Below are 9615 nucleotides of genomic sequence, written 5' to 3'. Positions count from 1 at the left end.
TGAAATACCAACAAGAGGCAGGAACATTCCAGAACTTTGAAAAACCCAATCTTACCCATCTCCTTGCCAAGAACAGTTTTTTTTCAGCTTGATTTTGAACTCACTCAAGGTTGAGTAGTATGCGAAGAGGTTATGGTCACAGGGTTTAAGACAGATCTGGATTTTAATCCCGGCACGGACACAGACTACTTGTGCGAACTTGGGCAAATTATTTGTATTTCAATTTTTTTTTTCATTTATAAAGTAAGAATGCTACACCTCTCTCCCAGGGTTTTTGTGAAGAATAAATGATCAAATTACAACTTACCTAAGAGAGTGTCTGACACATGGTAAGGACACAATAGTTGCTAGTTATTAACACCATCCTTATGATTTTAATATCTATTTTATATTATAATTTCACTTTATTAGTAGTATAATCTATCAATAAAGTAGAAGTCTACTGTGCACAGCTTCACCTGGCATCACAAGAACTCATGGGCCAACATGATATGGTAGTTATTTCTTAAAGCTCTGACTGAGATCCACTTGCATTAGAGTTAGTATAGGAAAATTGAAGGAGGTTTCAATCTAGGTGTAAAAATTTCCTTGTCCAGATGGCTTTCCCTCTTCTTAGAAAAAAAATGTAAAGAAACCAAGGTTCAGAGCTTAAATAATGAGAATGTACATGAATAAAACAAGACTTTTGTATTTCCTGATTGACTATGCCCAGCCAGAGTAAAGCAGCTGAGGCAGGAGTGGTTTAATTTCCTCAGTTTCTATCCAGGTCAGGAAGAGAAATTGGAAAAGAACAGAATGTGTCACTCAGTTAAGCCACAAGGGTGGGATGACAATTATTAAAGTTACCCTACAGGACCTATATGTCATATCCTACATGGAAGAATCTGCTGTTTATGCTTCCTTTAAAAAGAAATTTAAGATAATCATTTATAAGTGTACTTGAATCAACTGTAGCAGAAACTCCAGTTGTGCCAGGATGGGATTTTGGCCCAGCAAATCTACACAGAATGTTTTTTGTTTTTTAATTATAATGTACAATCTGTTCTGAGATGATTTCCATCTAGATGCAGGTGTCAGATGAGATGACAAGGTAGCGGCTGATACTGATCTTCCCACACGCCACAAATTTATGAGCTTAACAATCACATTTATAGTTAAACTGTATATGGACATCTGTTATCCCCTTTCTTCTCACAGCCTCTTTAATTAATCTGCCTCCATTTTTGTCTGAGATAGCCGATGTTGAGAGAAAGAAAGAGAGCTACAGAAGGAATACTAGCTTGTATTTCCTGCGTTGGGGAACTGAGGAAGGGTGTCAAGGAAGGTGACCGTCAAACTCATGTGCACAAAAGGGCTGGTGTTCTTGTTGGTTTTTCTTATGTGCTTCACACACAGTAGGATCCTTGATACATACTGTCAGACTAAGTAAATGAAGTCCTGATTATTTTCTCAGAAGACTCAGTATAGGGACAGAGAAAGAGATTTTAGCCTATATCCTGGACAGAGCTTTTTCCAAGCAGATGTGGGAAAAGCATAGGGAGGCCCAAAGGATCAACTACTGGCTGTGGTCACAAGAGGGCAGACCTACCAGGAAAACCTAGAGGTATAAAGAGGATGTAATGAAATCCAATGAAGTACCAGGAGAATGAGCAACCAAGAGTGCTAGGAAGACAAGATTTGAGTTGGGCTTTCAACACCTGATGAGGTGGAGGCCACCCAGTACATAGCAAAGGAACCAAGACATAGGGCTGGACCAGTTGTCCACATGGCCACTGAGGTCAGTACAGATGAAGGTAAGACTCAACGTGGAGATGAAGACACTGGTAACATGGAGAAATGAATGGCCAGCCACTATATGACAGTGGCAAAGCAAGGGTGTATATTGTATCACCGGATGATATAAGCCTCAGCTAAGGAAAGGTGTTATAGGAGGGAAGAAAAGTAATAGTTCTGAAGCAGACCTGGGGAGCTAAATTCTGAGCTCTACCTTCAAAATCTATAGTCCTGGAAAAGAAGAATTATCCATTACAGGGAAGAAATAGGAGAGGGATCCTCAGGGGAGAACCAATAGGACAAAGGAACATTCAGTGAATACCTTAAGGATGTTTGAACATTTAGCATAGAATGAGGTTCAGAAGAGCCCCTGAACTCTCCTAAAAGGTCCAAGATGGGATGTCAGGGAGGCATAAAGCAGTGCTCATGGAACAGGACTGACAGTAATGGGCTTTATGTATTGAGTGTTGACATAGAGTGACAAAGAGGCCAAATTACAATAGGACCAGTAGGCTCAAGTTCCCAAACATTGGAATTACAGAGTCTGAGTGTGGTAATGGATGACTTGGCACAATGGTACCCAGAGCTGGGTAGGGAGAAGAGGGGATGTGCTCTCTGGGATTTCTGTGCTCAGTCAATCTCAGCAGACCCTAACTCAAAGCTTGCCCTGATCCCTAGTGGTTAAGAGAGCAACCTGGGAACACCCCATCCCTGAACAAAGAATGGGCTCCATAAGAGCAGCCTCCACCCCAGGGCATGTTGTAAAAGGATGTAAAGAGAGAACAGCTCAGCCTCCACCACACCAGCATCAGACATGCTCATTCCACTGCCCAGGCATTCACAAGCTCATTCAAAAGCTCCTTGGTCTGCAGCAAAAGTGGGAATTCGGTCTCCACCTCCTTAGCATAACTGGGACCTACTGAAATTGCACTTCTTCTAGCTATGACTGCTTCAAGCTACTGGGAAGCACCAGGAAAATGCAACCTTGGGATGCACTGATTTTTATCTTCTCTTCCACAAGACCTCTTTCCTCTTTTAAAATAGTCTTTACAGGTAAGAGAGAAAAAGAAGAAGACTCTGAATGCCTGGTCCATGGGCAGGGAGAACGAACATTAGGGAGAGCACAGCATATCCTTTAGGCCTGGGGCTCAGTCTCCAGGAACATGCTCATGCCCCAGGACAACTGCACAGAGTACTTTCAGTCTCCCACTAAGCGCCACTGTCCAGAACCTACCCCAATCAACCTTACTAGAAAGCCACAGGCCTGCCCGAGTCCACTCAGCTCCAGCGATACCTTTACTTACAAAATCAGTAAAATGGAACCATACGAAATTGCTGGTAGTTCTACCAATTTTGAACCATCAAAAACAAATTTCATGTGGCTCACCCTCATACCAGTTGAGCATCCGAAAACCAAAAATACAAAATCTAAAATGCTCCAAAGCCTGCAAACTTTTTGAGCACTGACATACCTACCAAAGGAAATGATCACTGGAGCATTTCAGACTTCAGATTTTCAGATCTGGGATGCTCAACTGGTAAGTATAATGCAAATATTTCAAGATCCAAAAAAAACTCCTTGAAATAAAAAAGTAAAAAACCACTTTTGGTCCCAAGCATTTTAGATAAGGGAGACTCACTTGACCTGTATAATCTAGGATAATAATCTGTATTCTGTCCCTATATCAACAGTAAATTGTTTATGAAGCCGTAGATAGTAAAAATTAAACATGCTAATTCTGTCTTCAGCCACCAAGCCAGCCACGTCCCAGGAAGTAACACAGGGAAAATATGTTCTTATTAACACCTTATTTTTCTGTTAACTTCCTACAGCAACATAAATTGGCCTGGACTTTACAAAACTGCTGCTTCTACTTCAATACACCAAGATATAAATGTTTATAGGGTCTCTCCTCAATGCCTAAGCCCACACATACAGAAGAGCAAGCACTGCTTTTGATAAGCCATCCATCTGCTCAATAACCTACAGTAGCTCCTTATTAGCCTCCTTGAGGTCCAAACCCAAATTCCTCTGCTTGACGCATAAGGCCCTTCACAATTCCAACCCACTCCACCTCCATTTCCCCACCCATCCAAGCCTCACCATCTTGTAAAGCCTAAGACCCATCTCTACTCCCAAACTTTCTCTGTCCTCATAAGTTCGCAGTGATAGCTCCCTCCTCTGAAGACCTGTTCATTCATTAAGGCAAAATTTAGCATGAATGCCTGAGACCAACACCTACCACAGAATATGGAAGATGTGGTTTTGCCTGCTGCACATCTCAGCTAATTGTTACTTCATCTTAGTAGGTGTAAACATTCTCCCTCTCAACTAAACTGTAGGCTCTCCAAAAGCAGAGACCAGGGTTTATGCAAACCTCCCAACTCTGCCCCAATACAGAGAGCAAGCACACAAGATTTGGGGAACAAATTCCCAACCCTAACATCAAACACAAATATCTAGCTTCAGTCTTCCAGTTCTCACTGTAAATAACAGCATTGCTAATTGCAGCACCAGTAAACGTCACACAAAAGACCTCCTAAATACATTAGATAAGTGAGGTGAAAAGAAAATATAATCACAAACATCCATCTACCACAGGAAATTTGACAAAGTAGCATTTCTGAAGAATGGCTAATACAGGTAGGGGACAGCAGTACATTGCTTCAGGTTGAGAAAGCTTCATTTTAGCGCAAAGAACACTGACCATGGGCCAGAGGACTTCTGACAAGCTGTTATTAGCTGTGTGACCATGGGAACGTTAATTAATCCCTATGAACCTCAGTTTCACCACCTGCCAAATGGCATTAATGCCTTACTCATTGCTGAGGATGTCCAGTGCATTGCTCTGCCTAGAGTGAGCACTCAACTTGTGCTTATTTTTCACCTGTTCATAAAGAAAATAAGTCCTGTAACCTTGAATTTCCTCCAAGTAGATGTACATCTCAAGGCCAAAGAGAATATGATGCTAAATGTGACTCGGCTGGATGAATTTGTCATTCACATAGTGGCTGAAATGAAAAACCAGTAGGGATGGGATAATAAAAGAAACACTCCAGCAAACCTAAGCAAACAGGTCTGCTGGGGAGATAAACAGAATTTCTGCTCGTCGATCCTAGGATGCTCTGATTCTGGGGTGAGCCAATAAACTCAGTAACTGCACCAGCATGGCATTCCGTTATTGCCTCTAATAGGTTTGATGCTCAGAAAGTGGGTCTTTTATCTGCTGCCACAATTTAGATAAAGTAACATAACCTGATTCCACGATGATCAGCTCTCCACTTTATTATGCTAGAAAGGCTACCAGAGTGACTGTAAGTCACATTAACCCAGTTTCCTGTCTAATTACTTATAATTATTTTTCTCTGTTATAAGATTAGCTGCTAATCAAGTTTAGCATCAAGAAAAAAATAAAAGATTTCTCTTTTATATTGTCTTTTTAAATCACAATTAAAGAGATTTTACCTTTTCCAAGTCATTTTAAAATAACTCACGTGTCTAATTAAAACGCAAAGAAACCTATGTCTGTGGTCAGTATTAACTTCAGAATTTTCATCTTGGCTCCTAAAAAGCTATAATAACACAAGAAAAATAAATGAGAGATCATCAAAATTGCTATAGGACCCAAGTAACACATACTCTCTCTGTAAACATTTACAAATTATGTGTACTAAACGAAATGAATTAAGTGTTTTAAACTATCTGGTAATATTCAATACAACAAAAAGATGACTAAAAAAGAAAGGTCAATGCATCTAACACCACATTATTAATGCCCTCTTCCTAGCAGAAAGGTGCCCCTGAAAATACTTTCCCTTTTATCAACTTTTTATTTCTTTGTGGTTTCACCAGATTAATCACTTGTGGCCTCAGTATGCAGTGCTGAGAGACTATTCATGTCTATTCTTCTGTGGAAGATAGAGAAAGACTGGCTGAAATAATTTTACTTTTCACTGCATAATCATTTGTCCTGGGCATTTTCCAGGGGCTGTTTGGGAATAAACTCATTTTGCTCATATGCAGAGATGAGGCCGGAGAAACATTTGTGAACTTACATTTGATTATGCCAACACCCCAAGGAAGGTTTTGTAAACGAATAAAAAATTGGAATGAAGCCTCTCTCACTAAGCCTCAAAAATGCTACTGTTTTGTAACTCAGAAGCCTGGCCCATGTCTATATTGATCAAAGCTGTAGAAATTAATAAGAGCGAGGTTATAAAATGAAACTGCCATGCTGTTTATTGACTGTCATCACCGATGACACTCCAATCTCTAATTAACATCCTCACTACCTATCCTCTTTATTACCAACATGACATTGACTGAGACATCAGAAACAGAGTAATTTAAGAGACTTCCTCCTGCTCTTATCTCAGAAGTGCCTCTGTCCAGGGTTGGCTTTTATCTCCTGATTTTAGTCGCCCCAGTATACTGGCACAGAACCCTGTATGGTCTCTGACTGAGAGATATTTGCCAGGCCTTGTTCTAACCCACCTAACAGATGCCTGATACTTTTTTCTAAGCTACTCGCAAATTTAAAGATGTGATTGACTGCTCCATCTCATGATAACTTTGGGGTTATCATGAGTTTTATGTACTGCATCAGTTGTTTACAAGAGTGTTTTTAAGTGGACATTCCTTTTCTCACTTTTAAAGATTATCCCTGACCCCCTCGATAATCCTCATCCCGCATCCCTCGGTTTTCCTACTCACCCTTGTCTAGTACAGGCCACCCATCTCATCATTGTATCACAGTTACCACTTCCTCCTCTGCTGGCTTTATTATGTCTGAAAAATCCTCATGCTTCATGCAAACCAGAAAGCATTTTCCTCTCTTTCCAGAGATCCCAGAACATTGGGTTATACCCTACAGACACCCCATGACAACAAAGAGGACTGACAGACAAGGTCTGAATTTTTCCCTGCTGTCACCGACATGTCTCCTTAGAGGATCCTACTGAAGTGGTTAAACTGGAAGCTTCCATTTCCAATTTACTATGTTCTACAGAGCAGAGCTTCTCAAATGTTCATGTGCACACAAATCACTTGTAAATCTTGTTGAAGTGCAGGTCCTGATTCAGTCGGTCTAGGTGGGGCCTGACAGTCTGTATTGCTAACCAGGTCCCAGGTGATGCTGATGCTGTTGGGCCTGGACACACTCTGAGCACCAAGGATATATAGTGAAATTCCAGAGTATCCTTTTGGGAGTGCAAGTTGCCTGTAAGTAGTTATTTTCATAAAGTTAATAAGTAATTTGTGATATGTTATAAAAACATGGCATCAGTGCAGTGAAACACAAAATCCAGCCATGGTTCCCTTGACAAAAGATTTTGAGTACAGCAAACAGAAGTGGCAAAGGAAATGATCTAGAATTTGCCCACTGTTAGAGGGGAACAAACCTTTTTTCCTCTACTCTTTAGGTTAAATGATTGAGGCCCTGCCAAATAAACTGACAAAAGACAGATTGACAGGCAAAAAATCTTTCTTTCATATGCATATAAGGGCCTTACAGAAATGAAGTGAAAATCCCAAAAAGGTAGTCAGACTCAGAGACTTATATACCATTTTAACAAAGAATGATAAACTTGTGGAGAAGTAATAAAACAAAGGGAAAAGGTTTGAGCTTCTATGGCGAAAAAAAGATATATATATATATATATATGAGAAACTAGTGGAAGATAAAGATTATTTTAGTAAGGTTTGTTATGCATATTCCTCTCAGAGCCATCTCTGGGCTGATATGAGTCTAGAGTCCTCTCTGAGAGGAACAAGTTCACAAAGGAAAATTTATGTCCATTTTTACGTAAATAGGGAGAGGATAGAGATCTTTTCTTTCATCTGCTGTTTCTCAAATACCTTCAGCTTAAAATAATTCCTGTGACAAAGTGTCATATTTGGGGGTAGCATATTTCGATCCCCTTTATGACCCAAAGTGGACCAGCAGCATCAGTATCACCTGGGAGCATCTTAGAAATGCAGAATTTCAGGCCCCACCCCCAATTTACAAAAGCAGATTCTGCATTTTAACAAGACCCTCAGGTGGTGTGATGCACATTTGCTTGAAATGCACTGCCACAGAATATCTCTTGCTTTGCCAAAGTGGTTAGTGAAACCAAAATATGCAGCCCTCAGTGGGGGTAAGGGAATCATAAAGCCCTTGGACTTGTACGTATCTATTTCATTAGCCCTTAAAGTATGGCAGCATGACCCAACTAAACCCAAAATGGGACCCAGGATCACATTTTGCTCAGAAGTGTGTTTATTTTTCCAGCATCTGTTTATTTGTACAAGTTGCCAAATGGGCAGACAGGGGTGTGGGTGAATGGGGAAGGAGGTCTTTTGTGCACAGGCATTCGCAGCCCCCAGGGAGGAGATAACAGGCCTGGGAGGCAATGAGAAAGAGGGAACAGTATGGCCTCTGCCCCTGTGCTCCCAATCCCAGAACAGCTGGTTTAAGTGCTGTTGGAACGCAGGGTTGAGGGAGAATGCTGAAGGAGCTGTGTTTCAAAGACTGTGTGAAGCTCTGGGATCCAGGTGACAAGGCACAGCAGAGTGAGAGGAGGACCAGCCACCTGCCTTGCCCAGAACAGGCCCCAGGACCCAGGGCAGCCTCAGCAGAGGAGGGTGATGCGGGGCCTTGGGGAGATAGCAACAGCAGGAGGGCCACAGGGGCAGGGAACAGGAGGAAGGATTCGGAACAGTAGCCACAGTGTACATGAGCACAGGTAACATCCTGCCCTGGGGACTCTGAGGACACTGGCAGAGGGCACACCAGGCATTAATATTAACATGGCCTCATTTGCTCCCAAGGCTGGTGAGGCCTCAGACCTGCCAGCAACCATAACAATAACCTTTCTCTCTAACCACCTGACCACTTTTCCTACAGGTGAACTCTTCTGCTTTCCAGTCATTTTTTCACATGCTGCCTTTGGGTTTTTCTTTTCTTCCATAAATTCTGAAGCAGGTTGGCCCTCTTTCCTTTTCCAACAGGATTCTCTTCACCTGCAGCTCTTTGTGCCAATGCATGGGGAGCTTCTCCAGATGCCGCCACCCTGTCCCCTGCATTGTCCTTCTCTGAGACATCTGATGCTGGTTGGCTTTGACCAGAGCTCTCCTTAGGGACAGCTTCTCTTTCAGTCTCACCCCGGGTTTCATGTTTCCTCCCAACTCTCCTAACTCACCCATGATCGCATCCCTGGGGCTTCATCGCTCACTCAGTAAAATTCCAAGAGGGCATGGCTCCCAGGCCAGGCTGCTGTTTCCTGCGGCCTGAATATTTAATCCCAATTGCCTGTTGCAGTGAGGAGATTCACAGTAACCTTGATTGGGGCTGAGTTTTGCTTTTCTCAGTGCTATATGCAGGGCGGCTCTTTGGATGTACTCATTTGGAAGGGGAGCCCTCAAGTACTCTGGGGCTACTTTCCCTTCAGCTGACTGGATATTCGCAAGACTTCATAGTTTCCTTTCCCTCCCTGGTTATCAAACCCTAAGGGCCCTCACCACCCCACTAATGTCCACTGACCTGTGTCATGCAATACTTTAAAATACACTAGGCTAGACAGACCCTCACCACATTCCATTCCTACTGGTGAGGTTGCAGAAATCATTCTAAAAGCATACTCCATCTCCTTTTTTCTAGAGATGAAGCACATCAATCTGATTTCTACATCTTCACACTTTGGCTTGAATGGATCTTAGACAGGTGTAAGGATACTTGGAATATTTGAACCATCTGTCAGTGCCTGGATCTGAAGACTCTTGCACTTCGTTTATCAGATGAGGGGTCAGTCTAATAAATGAGATCTGAGGTGGAAACTTCCATGATCCATTTGTGTACAGGA

The 9615-nt window shown here is 42.0% G+C and overlaps 1 long non-coding RNA gene across 1 annotated transcript; it reads left to right on the top strand.

Moving 5' to 3' along the window:
- The first annotated feature begins 76 nt into the window (after positions 1–76).
- On the top strand, positions 77–9502 carry LOC103882139. Its single transcript, XR_643846.4, has 3 exons — positions 77–329; positions 6896–6994; positions 9414–9502. It is a non-coding gene; the product is annotated as an uncharacterized LOC103882139 (long non-coding RNA).
- Positions 9503–9615: the final 113 nt, after the last annotated feature.

Source organism: Papio anubis, chromosome 2, assembly GCF_008728515.1.
Source record: "Papio anubis isolate 15944 chromosome 2, Panubis1.0, whole genome shotgun sequence".
Taxonomy (NCBI): Eukaryota; Metazoa; Chordata; class Mammalia; order Primates; family Cercopithecidae; genus Papio; species Papio anubis.
This window is presented reverse-complemented; position numbering and strand designations above follow the sequence as displayed.